Source organism: Chenopodium album, chromosome 4 (assembly GCF_948465745.1).
Source record: "Chenopodium album chromosome 4, dcCheAlbu1.1, whole genome shotgun sequence".
In the NCBI taxonomy this organism is placed as follows: domain Eukaryota; kingdom Viridiplantae; phylum Streptophyta; class Magnoliopsida; order Caryophyllales; family Amaranthaceae; genus Chenopodium; species Chenopodium album.
This window is the reverse complement of record NC_137837.1, coordinates 26,352,417-26,368,039: the sequence shown is the minus strand read 5'-3', so window position 1 is coordinate 26,368,039 and position 15,623 is coordinate 26,352,417.

The window sequence follows — 15,623 nt, the reverse complement described above, 5'->3', positions numbered from 1 at the left end:
TATCAGCTCCAATGGGTGAGCTAATTGAGAGCATGCTTGAGAGTGGTATTAAACCAATGGATGCTTACAATTATATAAGCAATGAAGTTAGAGGAGAATAATGTGTATGTTATACTAAGAGATACCACCTTAATTATGTATCTAGGGTGAAAATAAGTATGGTTGGAGGTGGAGACATGCAGAATGTATTAGACACCCTTCAAGAAAGAGCAGATAAAGATCCTTCATTCTTTTATATACTGAAATTTGGAGAAGATAATAATGTGGTAAGCTATTTTTGGCGTGACTCTCAAATGCTTGAAGATTTAAAAGCTTATGGTGATGTTTTATTCTTTGATACAACATACAGAACAAACAAATATGGGTTGATATGTGCACCAGTTGTTGGTATAAACAATCATTGGAGAACAACAATGTTTGGATGTGCCTTCATAACTGATGAAAAGACTGAAACATTTGTTTGGCTGCTTTCAATTTTCAAAAAGTCAATGTGTGGAATTGACCAAAATCAATCTTCACTAATCAAGATCTTTCAATGAGCAACGCCATAACAGAGGTAAGCAGTTTTAGCTTCATAAGATATATTCTATAACATAATATCTGATTAGTATAAGTAATTTAATATAGTCTAAGTAATTTAATAAAGTCTAATTCCTGGAAAAAATAATTTAATTCCTGAGATCGAAGACAACAATGCTTATCATCCTTATCATCCTTGATTTCTTGTATCATCTTCTTAATGTCTATGCAATTCTCCACCATGTTTCGATACCCATCTTCTGATCGAAGACAACAATAGACAACCTGAATTAAATGAGCAAAAAATTTGACTATCTCCCTTAGCCTACGATTATCTCCACAAGTTTCTTTGTCATTAGAGGAAGAAGCTTTTGCCATTGTTACTTTTAAGGGGGAAACAGAAGAAAATTAGTTGAATTAGAGTCGAAAAACGAATAAGGAACTGTTTTGGGTGTTTTTGTCCCCCGGGAGAGTTACGTCACAAAAATTGGTCCGGTTGAGCTGTACCTGCAAAAACAACAGAGACTCCGGGTGGTGGAGCTCCGCCTCCGAAGATCAAGTTAGTAACTTGAAAGGAATAAAGAGTACGGAAATTTAGGTGGGGATCTGCTTGGATTCCAAGCTCAGGTGTTTCTCTGATGAGAGAGAAAGTAGGTGTAATAAATGATTGAATGTGTCCCCAAAATGGGGAAATATCTCCCTATTTATAGGGTCGTTGGTAAGTGTGCCCCTATCTAGGTCACTTGACCTAGGTTTAGTGGGTTGCGCCGAATTACAGTGCTTCTTAGGACTTGGGCCCTTAAAGGCCGCCATTTCAGAAGCTTTTCTGAAGGGGACACTTGTTAGGAGGCTATTGGGCCACTTGGGCCATCCTAAACTTGACACATGGCCTCCTCTCATTGGTTCACATGTCTAGGGTATTTTTACCCTAAACATTTGCCCCTCGCAGGGGGTCACGTGAATGTCACGTGATGCCTGTGACTCGTGTCCACCTATCAAAGGTGAACAGTAATAACGGATAGTAAAATTTGAAATTCAAACGGGGATGCCCCCGTTTTCACCTTCTATAAATAGAAGTTTACCCTTCCCCTTTCTCTCACTTCATTTCATTGTCATTTGACTTTCTAGAGAGAGAAAGAGAGATTTGTAGAGAGAGATTCTCTGCTTCCGTCTGCGTCAAATTTTTCCGCATTTCCGTGTGCTAACCTTGCAACACCCGGTCACTGTCTGTAGCTGTTTTAAGATTTTTCAGAGTTAAACACAAGGTAACCGCCTGTACCATTTTAGCTTTTCTTTTCCAATCTTGTATACATTCTTTTTTCCGTTTGTATACATAGTCTTAGAAATAAAATGGGTTCTCAATCCACACACTCGGCACTGCCTAGGAATCTCAGTCGGTCTCCCGGAACGGCTGAGTCTAGAACAGGGGGTGCCTTTTCTGGACTGTCGGAACTGCTGTGCTCATCTCCGAATTCCTCCCTCTCTGTGTCTGTGCAAGACACAATGGCCAGAGTCAAACAGACGGCCAGAAAGTCTAAGAGCCGGCGCACTATGGAAGTGCCTACCGACGAGGTTGTTCCGGCTGGGGAACACGAGGATTTGGAGGAGAACGGCAATTATGATGAAGAGGCTCCCTCGTCTTCCGGGAGCTCAAGCGTACGTGAGGTAGACGGTGAAGAGGCCGCCTCCTCTAATGGATCCGGGGAAGGATCCGGCGGTGCTGAGGCCGCTGAAAGATCGGGAGCCCTGGCTTCTGGCTCCGATCAAGATGATTTCGCGGCTGACTATCAGCAGCCGGCGAAAGTTGATGACAACCCCAACCCGAAGAAAATTAAGATGCTTCCGGGTGACATATCCCTGCTGAAGAGTGGCTTGAGGGCTTTCAAGGAAAAGCACCCCTTTGGAAAGGGGTGGGAGATTATCGTCCCGCCTGCTGATGCAGTGATGGACTAGGGACGACGAAATAAAGAATGCAGACAACTATTATGTGTGCTATGAGGCGGTAATAGAAGCCGGCCTCCGGTTCCCCCTCCATACCGGGATTAGGAAAATCCTGAAGGGGTATGATCTAGGAGTTTGGCATCTCACCCCCAACTCATGGGTGAATATTCTGAGCTACATAGCCGCCTGTGAGCTCTAGAACTTAGCTCCCAGCTTCTCTGCCTTCGCTCATATGCATTACTTGAGCAAGGCCCTAAGCGGTCATGGGTCATGGTACACTCTTTCCACCTTGCCCCGGTACTTGATGAGTTTGGACAAGGTGTCCAAGTGGTCCGGGTGGAAAGACAAGTTTTATTTAATTTTTTCACCAACCCTGAGACACAACCGGACACTGTGCCAGTACAATCAGGAACCGATTCTTCTGGGTAGGAAATACCCTCTCCCGGCGCTCTCTACTAGGGCCCGGGAGCAAATAATGGAGCCGGGTTTCTTTGAAACCACTACTGAGCCCTTGGGGGATGAGACTCACATCATTGTTCCAAAAAACTAGATCCCCCACCCGGACTACTTCCAGGATGAATGCTTTCTGTCCGCCTGTGGGTTAAGCCCCATGTTTCCCAAGGGTAGATCCACTTGCATCCGACATTTCTGTAGCTTTTAGTTTGTACTTCAAACTTTTTACGTGTAGACACCCATTTGTGTCTCCCCAAAACCAAACCCAGTGATGAGTACCTTTCACGTCGAATAATAATCGAATGAAGTGAAAGTGCGGAAAGTCTAGTGTTGCGGATAGTTTTAATTTCTTTTCTCTTCTCTCTGTTTTTGAAAACTTATTTTAAGAAAACAGCCAATCCAGTTTGGTTGGTCCATGATATGGGTCCAATAGTAGTGTAGTTGGATGGGGCTTGACAAGAGCTTTCCAACGATATATTATAAGCCCAATTCCGATGAATATTGAGGAAGTTATGGCCAATTTACTAAACTGGACCCGGTTTGAGCTTTATGTGCGGCCCAATGATCTTGGGGAGGGCCTAATATGATTTATCATTCCTAATGCAATTAGGAATGGTTTTAGTCTTCTAGAATCTTCTAGAAGGTTCTTTTCATTCCTAATTCAATTAGCATTGATAAATTGACTTTTGTTGACTTTTCAGAGTTTTAATCAAAATCAAATAGCATTTTCGAGGAAATTATATGATTTTATCCTCCAGTACGACAAACTTACCTGATTTTCAAAAACGCGTTAAAATTAGGCTTGGCGCCTGACCCCAGGCTTTGGCGCCTTGAACCAGGCTTGGCGCCTGGCGCTAGTGTTGGTGCCTGGCGCCAGCTAGCCAGGGTTTGCGCCAACTCTGTTTTTTGTGCGTCAGACTCTGTTTTGTTTATTTTATCTTTTTGGCTGATTTTCTCTATAAATAACGTATTAAAAACTCCGTTTTGATTCATCTACATTCACCAATTCTCACGATTATTCACCGACAATCAGTTTTCTAATTCTCTCTTAATTCTTTCTTTCTTTTTCTCAAATACAAAATTCCGCATTCACAAGATCTAGAAACACCTAGCCATATTCGAAGTTGCCTTCACCCTAGACGTGAAAGGTTTAATTTCTGAGGGTTTGGTCCCTAATCTCTCTTTCAATTATTTAATTTAATTGTTTTGATTATTATTTTCCTTGAAGTTACTAACGTGTGTATTTTGTTATTAGAATGAGGTACGACGCATCAAAGTAAGTACTTTAATTGATTTATTGATATTATGATGTAGAATTCATGTTTATATTGTTATTATGATATTCCTAGTATCATGTCTAGGGTAACTTTAATATTAAATATGATTGTTATGATTCTTCCTATGTTCTTCCTAATATTTATGATTGCTAGTATCATGTTAGGGTTAAAGATTTGATTTTTAATGCTTAGTGACATGCTAGGGTTTGTTATTAATCTTGTTAGTATCATGCCTAGGATCTTGCTATTTTTATTATGCTTTAATATTAACATGAACATGATTATGACTATGATGATTATAATTTATGATAATTATGAATATTATTATTATTTTGATGATGATTATTTTATTTATGATTGTTATTATGATTATTGTAATTATTATTCAAGATATTGATTATTTATTATGTTGCTTGATGCTTATTTATTGTTATTGCTTGATCACGCTTTTTATGCATGTTTAAAGGGAATTGGTACTTGTAATCACGCTTAATAAGATATTTAATAACCTTGTTTAGGGTTAATGTGATTATAATTTCAAGTGATCACCAATAATAGATTTGTTTTTTTTTGCATTAATATTCGACCAACATAGATAAACAGGTTTAGGGTTAATTCTAATGATTGCATGTTAATTAAAAAGCGCACATGAATACGATCAGAATAAAGTAGAGGCCTATTATTAGGGCAGGTTCAATCTCTTTTAGGTTGGATTTGTACCTTCATCCCCGAACCCTTATTTGGTTCTAGACCTTATGGAGTTGACGATCTCTTGGATCGTTAAGGGGTGTAACCTTCACCCTGTGAACGGTTTACAAGTTCCTAAAACTTGTTGGCGACTCTTTTGCTCTATCTTCTTCCCTTTTGGACGCCACCGTAATTTAGTGTATGATCACAGTGGGGTTCAAGCTAGTGGGATTAAAGCTTGAAATTTATTCCCTACAGTTTTTGGCGACTCCGCTGGGGAGGATTTCTATTTTAATTCCTGAATTTGTTTCGGCAATGATTTAGAATGAGTGGATGAGACTCAAAAAGTTCTAAGTATTTCATGTGCGTAATTTTGATTAACATTATTGTCATATGCATAAAAAAGATCTCATTGGAAAGACCATCCGTAATGAGTTAAAAACATAGGATTTTACACGTAGGAAATTTGAGAAATATCTTTCACAACTAGGACTGAAATAACACCGCGCGAAACTGGAAAATTTTATCGAGCACAGAAAGCTGCTGAGGCATGTGGGAAGTAGCGTCAGGGGCCAGAGCTTGGCGCCAGTGTTTTAGTTGTAGCGCCAGACGCCAGTATTGGCACCAGGCGCTACGGTTAAAAGCTGGCGCCAGTCTCTGTTTGCTGGCGCCAATTTCCCTCAATACCGAGTCAGAAATACGCGTTCTAATTTCGACCGGTTTTTCGTATTGTTTGCTCGATCCTACTTCCTGATTGAATTTTTTCTCACTTTTCTGAAACCCATATGTGTTCTACATATGGACATAACCCTCTAGGAATTCATGCTCCATCTACCCGATTGAACGCTCCGTGCAACAAAGGGTACATCCGAGATGTTGAATTCACCAAACCATGGAAGCGAGTTTTTTTCTAAAACTCGCGGTGTCCCATCCACATCTACCGCCAACCCTTCACGGTTAGGCTTTCGCGCGGTGCATCCGGAAAATTAACCATGGACCCTCTTTGACTAACCCATATCCCGAACTATAGAGAACTAGAGCCATGGTTAGGTTGCAAACGCATTGCATCATATTGTTCCTACTTGACTAATTGTGCATTATTTGTTGTGCATATATATTCTATGTTTCTCTTAACCGTTTGTTGACTTGTGTTGAGACTAAAAAAATTAATGACTTAAAGAACTTTGCCTATTTAATTAAATAATTAATTAATTTGAGTCATTAAAGTCTAATATTTTAATCTGAATTGACCTAGTACGACTTTAGGCATACCCCGATTGACTAATAACACCGAAAACAGTCCCAGATCGAAGCTCTAATATTGGCGCCAAGGTCTGAGCTGTAGCGCCCATTATGGAGTGTAGCGCCTGACGACAGCTCTGTCGTCTAGCGCCAAGCTCCACGGTGTGACGCCAGTCCTGTCGCTTGGCCGACAGTTCGGATTATTGGTCGAGTCATCACCTAGAGTCTAATTAATCAGTTTTCTGTTTAATTCGGTTAATTTTGCTGTCAATAGTATTTAATTGAGTCAATGATCGAGTTTAGGCACTAAGTCCCATGGTCTTACACAAGAGTCCAAGCATGTCACTTACACTCAACGCACACACCAATACACATACTTTGACCATGTTTAAGAGAGTCTTGTGTGCGCGTTTTTCCGTCATTTTTTTAGGGGGGTAAGTCGGATATTAATCCTCCAACAAAAAAAAAACAAAAAAAAAAAAAAAATTAGTTTCCTAAAAATATATACATTATTTTTGCCAAAAATATGCACCCTTTTCTTTTTTTTTTCCCCTTAAAATAAACCGTAAAGTCAAGTTGATTCGAGTCGAGTAATTAAAACGCAAAATGGTTTAATTTACAGCGCGTGGTCAAGAAAGGAAGGACGGTTAATCAAAGACAACCTCTTCGTACAAGTCCAACTTTTCAACAAACCCATAGCTCGTAAGAGGAAAGCTAAGACTGTAATGGCAACACAATAAGAAGTCAATGATCTTAAGAACCAACTGGCTACCGTGACTGAGACACTGAAGCTTCTCGCACTCAAGATCGATGATCCCATGAAGCAACAACAGATGGACCTCATGCAAGAGAGCCTAAGCAAGTTTTCTAGCGACTACAAGTTTCAAGAGCTTACATCACAAGGGGTCTCGGTGGACAAAGAACTTCTTCCGCAGAAGTTCAACGCCAACGACATCCCAAAATTCAGAGCAACTGACAACCCATACTTTCATTTAAGAGCATTCGAAACAATAATGAGTATCAAGGGTATTGATAAGAAAGTGTTCCCTTCTCTGTTCTCACTATCTCTCGAGACCGTTTGCCAACAATGGTTCTTTTCTCTCGAGAAAGAAAAGACCTCTACCTGGGAGTCTATAGCAAACGCTTTCATTGATAGGTACAAGTGCAACATTCAAGTCGAGACTGACCATAGGGAACTTGAAATCCTCAAACAGAAAGAGAATGAAGGCTTCACCTCTTTCTTTAACAAGTGGAGAGAAACCTCAACAAAAATGATTGAGGTGCCAAGTGAAAAAGAGTCTGTGAGACTGTTCATAAAAAATCTCCAAGAAAAATATTCCAAGCATCTCAAATATCAAAACAATCTCCATACCTTCAAAGCCGTTTATGACATTGAGATCAATATTGAAGATGACTTGGCTAAATTAAAAGCTGCCAACAATAACTCCAATAGTGGCTGGAAAGGAAAGAAGAACGACAATCCTTCTTCTTCCAAAACCGCCCACTCAAACAATGTTAGCACCTTTAATTTAGGATAAGTCCTTGCTATGAACAATCAAGGACAGAAGAAACCATTTAGGAGGAACTTCACTCCTATTGGCATGAGTTATGACACCGCATTTGATCGATTAAATGCAAAAGGTCTTATAACTCCTATTGGACCGTTTGGGGACCCACCAGTTGAGAAGAGGTCGGCTAATTGGAACTCCAATGCGCACTGCAAGTATCACCAAGGTAGGGGCCATCTCACTGAAAACTGTTGGAAGCTTAAGGAAGCTATCCAAGACCTAATCGACAACAACAAGCTGTCGTTGCCCCCTGCCAATAAGAAGCCAAGCATTGACAATGTACCTCTTGCTCATACCCTCGCTATCTCCGATGAGGAAAACGAGGTTGACCCCTCATCTCTCATTAGACCTGTCAAAGAAATCCGTGTCAAAGAAAAAGAAGAGGAAATCTTTTTCGATGTCAAGGATAACCTTCCAGAACCGGAAAATAAGGATGATATACAATTGCTCACACTGTCTATGAGGGAGGTATCGCAACTACTACGCGAAGCTCTCAAAGCTATGAACGAACTCCATAAGAAATATGATGAGCTTCCACTTTTGAAAGATGAACCTAAAAGAGAATTCACACCATTGAGAACGACTTATGAGGCAAAGCATTTTCCCTTACAAGTCACTGAAAAACCCAAGAAGAGCAATAGAACTTACACTCCAATTGGGATCCCATATGCACAAATGTTCGAAATGCTCTCCGAGAGTGGCGAGATCAAACCTCTCGAACCGAGACCATTAGAATCATTGAAAAGAACGGATAAATATTACTGTCAGTATCATCAATCAGGGGGTCACACTATAGAAAACTGTTTCAAATTCAAGGATTTGGTACAGAAAATGATTGATGAAAAGAAACTAGTCCAAGTTCAACAAGAAGAGGATGCAACCATTAATGGAGTTTGGGACAGTGATGAAGAAGATGTCTATCTAAAGGATGTAGTAGGACCTACACCTTCTGTGTCATATACCACAGATGACATTTGGGGTGAAGAAGACTCATCAATAGACGTCCTCACAAGATCTGGGAGAATGCAACCTCCCGTTTCAACACAACCTATGCCAACCACACAACAAGTTCCCATACCTATCATTGAAGACAATGATATTGTTAAGCAGTTTAAGAAGACAAAGGCTGAGATGAATGTATGGAAACTTCTGGCAACATCTCGAGAACATAGGTTGGCTGTAATGAATGCCTTGGACAAAATCAGGATAGATTCTGACACTACTCCTGAGGGACTAGCCAACTTCCTCACAAGTGACCTTCCTAGTCCGATTAATTTGATCACCTTTTCTGACAAAGATTTACCCCCAGAAGGTGACAAACATTACAAGGCATTAAACCTCACAGTAGTTTGCAAGAGGATGAACGTTCCTATGACTCTTGTAGACAATGGATCGGCGATCAACGTCTGTCCACTTAGAACTGCGAGGATGCTCGGCATAAAGGACGAAGATTTAACTCCGTCTACACAAGGAATAAGGGCCTACGACAACACTCGTCGTCAAGCTCTTGGCAAGATCACCCTAAATGTAACGGCAGGAGCAATAGAACATGCTACTACCTTCCAAGTAGTAGACATCAAAGCTTCATTCAACTTATTGTTGGGACGCCCTTGGCTTCATGATCTAAAGGCCGTCCCTTCATCTCTCCACCAACAAGTAAAAGCCATAGTTGGGGGAATTCCAATCACCATAGTGCTTCGCCTATGAGAATCAAATCCATAGATAATCCAATCATTAATGTAGAGCACGACGAAGATGATGAAGATTTATGGGGCTTTAACGAAGAAGTCTCTTTAATCTAGGAGGATGAAAGGACCCCTCTTTGCCATGACCCCCATTCCAACGTGATTTTCAATGCCATGCTAAAGAAACAAGGACATTTTCCCGGGATGAACCTAGGGAAGAAAAAAGGAATGGAAAAATCGCTGGAGTCACCTGGCCTCCCTAAGTTAGACACTTTCGGACTTGGTTTCGAACCGACTCGGAAAGATCTCAAGCGAGCCCAGGAAAAGTCAAAGGCACGTAGGGACGCTCGCATTCAAAAGAAAGCAATTCCAATTGATCAGTACCCTCTTACGCTTAATGGTCAGTTCATAAAAGAAGGAGAGGACTATATATCCATGCCATGAATTTCCCGAGCCATTTGTTGTAAACGGCATACGAAAACCGGGATTTGAGATTTTCTTGGATTGCTACTTCACTGATGAAATCCCAACTCCCGTCCACAAGAAAAAAGCACCCCCATGCTTTGACTTTAACGTCATGGGATTACTGTTCGGGCAAGAAAAGAATGAGCCAACTTATAAAGAAGATAACTCCTCGCTCATTCAAACAGTCCTACAAAGTGAAAGCTTCGATCCCTCGAAGCTAATCACTCCATTTGAAGGATCACTACAAGGGTGGCGCAAGACTATCAAGGTGACTAGTCCAAGCGGAAGGAAAATATCCATTACGACAGGGCAAGGACCGATGTTTGAGGAGTCGTCTGAGTCAGAGTCTGAGTCGGAGTCTCTCCCTCTAGAGTTTTCTAAGTCTTTAGTAGTAACACCTCCCCCTCTTATTTCTTCTCCTAGGATAGTTAGTGATCCAGTCCCTGAGGACATATCACTCTTTGATGTAATGATCTCAGAGTATAATAATATTTCTCATTCTCCTTACCTCTCGTGCTCTTCTCTAACCCTAGATGACGAGAATTGCTTAGCTAACGATGAAAAAGACAAAGAAATTATTAAAGCAATGGAAATACTCGAAAAGAAAACACCGATAATTGAAGAAACTGAAACAGTTGATATCTCAAATGATTCAACTCATAAAAGAGAAGTTAAAATCGGATTAACATTGAATAAACAAGAAAGAACCGATTTAATTAACTTACTTAAAGAATTTATCGATGTATTTGCTTGGTCATATGAAGATATGCCAGACATTAATAGAGAAATAACTCAACACACTATACCACTAATTCCAGGAATGAAACCTGTAAAACAAAAGTTACGTCGAATGAAACCCGACGTAGCACTTAAAATAAAAGAAGAAGTTCAAAAACAGATAACTGCAGGTTTCATCAAGATATCCAAATACCCCGAATGGGTCGCCAACGTCGTCCCAGTTCCAAAGAAAGACGGAAGGGTAAGGATGTGTGTCGACTATCGAGATCTAAATAAGGCAAGTCCAAAGGACGACTTCCCTTTGCCACACATCGATATTCTGGTAGATAACACGACAAATCACGCGCTTCTCTCATTCATGGATGGGTACGCAAGTTACAACCAGATCCTCATGGCAGAAGAAGACATGGAGAAAACAACTTTTATAACGCCATGGGGCACTTACTACTACACGATAATGCCATTCGGGTTGAAAAACGCGGGTGCTACTTACCAACGTGCAGCAACTGCCTTACTCCATGACATGATGCATAAAGAAGTCGAAGTATACGTCGACGACATGATTGTAAAATCAAAAGACCGTCCAGGCCATCAAGTAGCCTTAAGGAAATTTTTTGAAAGGCTAAGAAAATATAATATGAGGTTGAATCCATCTAAGTGTGCTTTTGGAGTCACCTCAGGCAAGCTCTTGGGTTACGTCATAAGCTCTAGAGGAATAGAGGTAGACCCAACCAAGATCAAAGCAATCATGTCCATGCCACCGCCCAAGACTGAGAAACAGATTTGAGGATTTATTGGCCGGTTGCAATACATAAGTAGGTTCATATCAAGACTGACGACAATATGTGAACCAATCTTCAAGAAGCTCAAGAAGAATGTACCAGTAATATGGGATGACGAATGTCAAAAAGCCTTTGAAAAGATCAAAGCCTATCTCGCAAATCCTCCCGTATTAGCACCAGCACTTCCCGGAATACCTCTTAGGTTATATTTGACAGTTACCAAAGAGACAATGGGAGCCATGCTAGCACAAGAGGTAGAAGGCAAGGAGAACGCAATCTATTACCTAAGCAAAAAGATGCTCGAATACGAAGCACGCTATACACCACTCGAGAAGTTGTGCCTTGCCTTAGTGTGGGCCACAACTAAGTTAAGACATTACATGCTGGTGCATACCGTCTTCGTAGTCTCCCGATTAGACCCACTCAAGTATCTATTCGAGAAATCTACGCTCAATGGACGCATATCAAGATGGATAGTCAATCTAGCCCAGTTTGATGTAAGATTCATGCCACAAAAAGCTATCAAAGGATCCGTGGTGTCAGACTTTCTAGCAGATTTTCCAATAGAAGACTCGACGCCAATACAAGACATTGAATTTCCAGATGAAGACCTAATGGTTACTGTAGATGATACTTGGACCTTGTATTTCGACGGAGCCTCAAACCAAAAGGGATGTGGCGTTGGAGTACTACTAGTATCGCCTAAAGAGGAGCATGTTCCAATCTCCATAAAGCTTGATTTCGACGTTACCAACAATGCTGCTGAATATGAAGCATGCGTGGTAGGCCTTGAAACAGCTTCGGCATTGGGAGTAAAGAATTTAAGGATATTCGGAGACTCTTCTTTGATCATCAATCAGATATCTAAGAGGTGGAAAGTAAGGAGCGAAAGTCTAGCCCCTTACCAAACCTATCTGGAAACTCTTACCGATCAGTTAGAGAAGGTAGAATACACATATCTACCTAGAGAGGAAAACCAATTTGCTGATGCCTTGGCAAGATTAGCCTCAATGGTTAGGATTCCCACGGAAATCGAGCAAATGCCTCTAACTATTGAAAAAAGGCACAAACCAGCATACATCCAGGCCATAGAAGACGACGAAGTAGTCCAAGGCGAAGAAGAAGAAGAAGAAGAAGAAGAACCGTGGTACACAGACATACTCAATTATGTCACCAATGGAGAATACCCTCCTCATGCGGACAAAAGAGCAAAACGAGCATTAAGACTTTTGGCTTCTCAATATGTACTCATAGACAACGAGCTACATAAAAGGGTACCTAAGGGTCGAGCTCTCCTATGTGTAGGAAAGAAGGATGCACAAAGAGCAATGAGGATAGTCCACGAAGGAATCTGTGGCACTCATATAAATGGCAAAATGCTAGTCCAAAAAATAATGCGAGAAGGATATTATTGGACTACAATGAATAGGGATTGTCATCAATATGTAAAAAGATGCCCTAAGTGTCAAATTTATGCAAATTTACAACACGTTCCTCCATCCTTACTCTACACCTACACATCGCCATGGCCATTCTCTACATGGGGAATTGACATCATCGGCAAAATCACTCCCCCAGGAACAGGAGGCCACGAATATATCCTAGTAGCAATCGATTACTTCACAAAATGGGTCGAAGCGCAATCATACGCTAAACTCACTGCAAAACATGTAGCACTCTTTATCGAGAGAAATATTATCTGTCGATACGGAGTCCCACATGAAATGATAAGTGACAATGGAACTCACTTTCAAGCCGAATGTGAAGACTTGCTACAAAAATACGGCATTCAAAATCATCATTCTTCCCCTTATAGACCTCAAGCAAATGGAGCAGTCGAGGCAGCTAATAAAAATTTAAAGACTATCATCGAGAAAATGACAGAAAATTATAAGGATGGGCCTGAAAAACTTCACTTCGCATTGTGGGGTTACCGCACGTCAATCCGTACATCAACAGGAAATACGCCATTTTCCTTGGTATATGGAATGGATGCCGTACAACCTGTCGAACTAGAAATACCATCTCTACGCATTGCATTAGAGAGTAAACTCGATGAAGTTGAATGGACTAGGGCAAGATATGAAGAATTGATTCTACTCGACGAGAAACGACTAGAAGCTCTACATCATACTCAGTGCTACCAAACTCGTATGGCTAGGTATTTTAATAAGAAGGTTAAGACAAGAAATATCAAAGTAGGAGACTTGGTGTTAAAAGCACTAAGGAAAAATGTTTTAGATCCAAGGGGTAAATTTAGACCTAATTGGTCTGGACCCTACATTGTCAAAACAATCCTGTCAGGAGGTGCAGCAAAATTAACTGATATGGATGGCAATGAATTCTCGAACATGACAAATCTTGACCAACTTAAGAAATACTACCCATAATTACTTGAGTAGGATACTCAAGAGAGCTACGTTCGCCCTGATTCCTTAAGAAAAGATACGTAGGCAACCCTTTACGGGTGCGGCCACTTTATTTTTTTTCGACATCTCCTCGTTCCAGAATTAATTAAAAATTCAACAGAAGAACGACGAACCATCGGCGTCGCAGAGAAGAACCTGGCGCCAGCCAGCAATTGTAGACACCTATTTGTGTCTCCCCAAAACCAAACCCAGTGATGAGTACCTTTCACGTCGAATCATAATCGAATGAAACGAAAGTGTGGAAAGGTCTAGTGTTGCGGAAAGTTTTTAATTCTTTTCTCTTCTCTCTGTTTTTGAAAACTTTATTTTAAGAAAACAGCCAATCCAATTTGGTTGGTCCATGATATGGGTCCAATAGTGGTGTAGTTGGATGGAGCTTGCAAAGACCTTTCCAACGATATATTATAAGCTCAATTCCGATGAATATTGAGGAAGTTATGGCCAATTTACTAAACTGGGCCCGGTTTGAGCTTCATGTGCGGCCCAATGATCTAGAGGAGGGCCTAATATGATTTATCATTCCTAATTCAATTAGGAATGGTTTTAGTCTTCTAGAATCTTCTAGAAGGTTCTTTTCATTCCTAATTCAATTAGCATTGATAAGTTGACTTTGTTGACTTTTCAGAGTTTTAATCAAAATCAAATAGCATTTTCGAAGAAATTATATTATTTTATCCTCCAGTACGGTAAACTTATCGGATTTTCAAAAACGTGTTAAAATCAAGACTGGCTATAATTGTTAGTATCATGTTATCGGATTTTCAAAAACGCGTTAAAAACTTATCGGATTGTTACGATGCTTCCTATTTTCTTCCTAATATTTATGATTGTTAGTATCATGTTAGGGTTAAAGACTTGATTTTTATTGCTTAGTGACATGCTAGGGTTTGTTATTAATCTTGTTAGTATCATGCCTAGGATCTTTCTATGTTTATTATGCTTTAATATTAACATGAACATGATTATGATTTTAATTGTTATAATTTATGATGATTATTATTATTATTATTATTATTATTATTATTATTATTATTATTATTATTATTATTATTATTATTATTATTATTATTATTATTATTATTATTATTATTATTATTATTATTATTATTATTATTATTATTATTATTATTATTATTATTATTATTATTATTATTATTATTTTGATAACGATTATAATTATTGTTATGATTATTTATTGTGTTGCTTGATTATTTATATTTATTGCTAGCTTGATCACCTTTTATGCATGTTTTAAGGGAATTTTGGTACTTGTAATCGCGCTTAATAAGATAATTAATAATCTTGTTTAGGTTTAATGTGATTATAATTCAAGTGATCGCCAATAATAGTTTGTTTGTGCATTAATATTCAACCAACATAGATTAAACAGGTTTAGGTTTAAACCTATTGATTGCATGTTAATTAGAAAGCGCACATGAATACGAGCAGAATAAAGTAGAGGCCTATTATTAGGGCAGGTTCAATCTCTTTTAGGTTGGATTTGTACCTTCATCCCCGAACCCTTATTTGGTTCATGACCTTATGGAGTTGACGATCTCTTGGATCGTTAAGGGGTGTAACCTTCACCCTGTGAACGGTTTACAAGTTCCTTAAAAAACTTGTTGGCGACTCTTTTGCTCTATCTTCTTCCCTTTTGGACGCCACCGTACTTTAGTGTATGATCACAGTGGGGTTCAAGCTAGTGGGATTTTAAAGGCTTGAAATTATTCCCTACAGCAATCATCAGCGCCAGCCGATGAAATTAGCGCCTGGCGCCAGACTCCAATGATAGGCGCCAATTGCAAGCAAGTGGCGCCAATTTGAAAATAAATTCTGG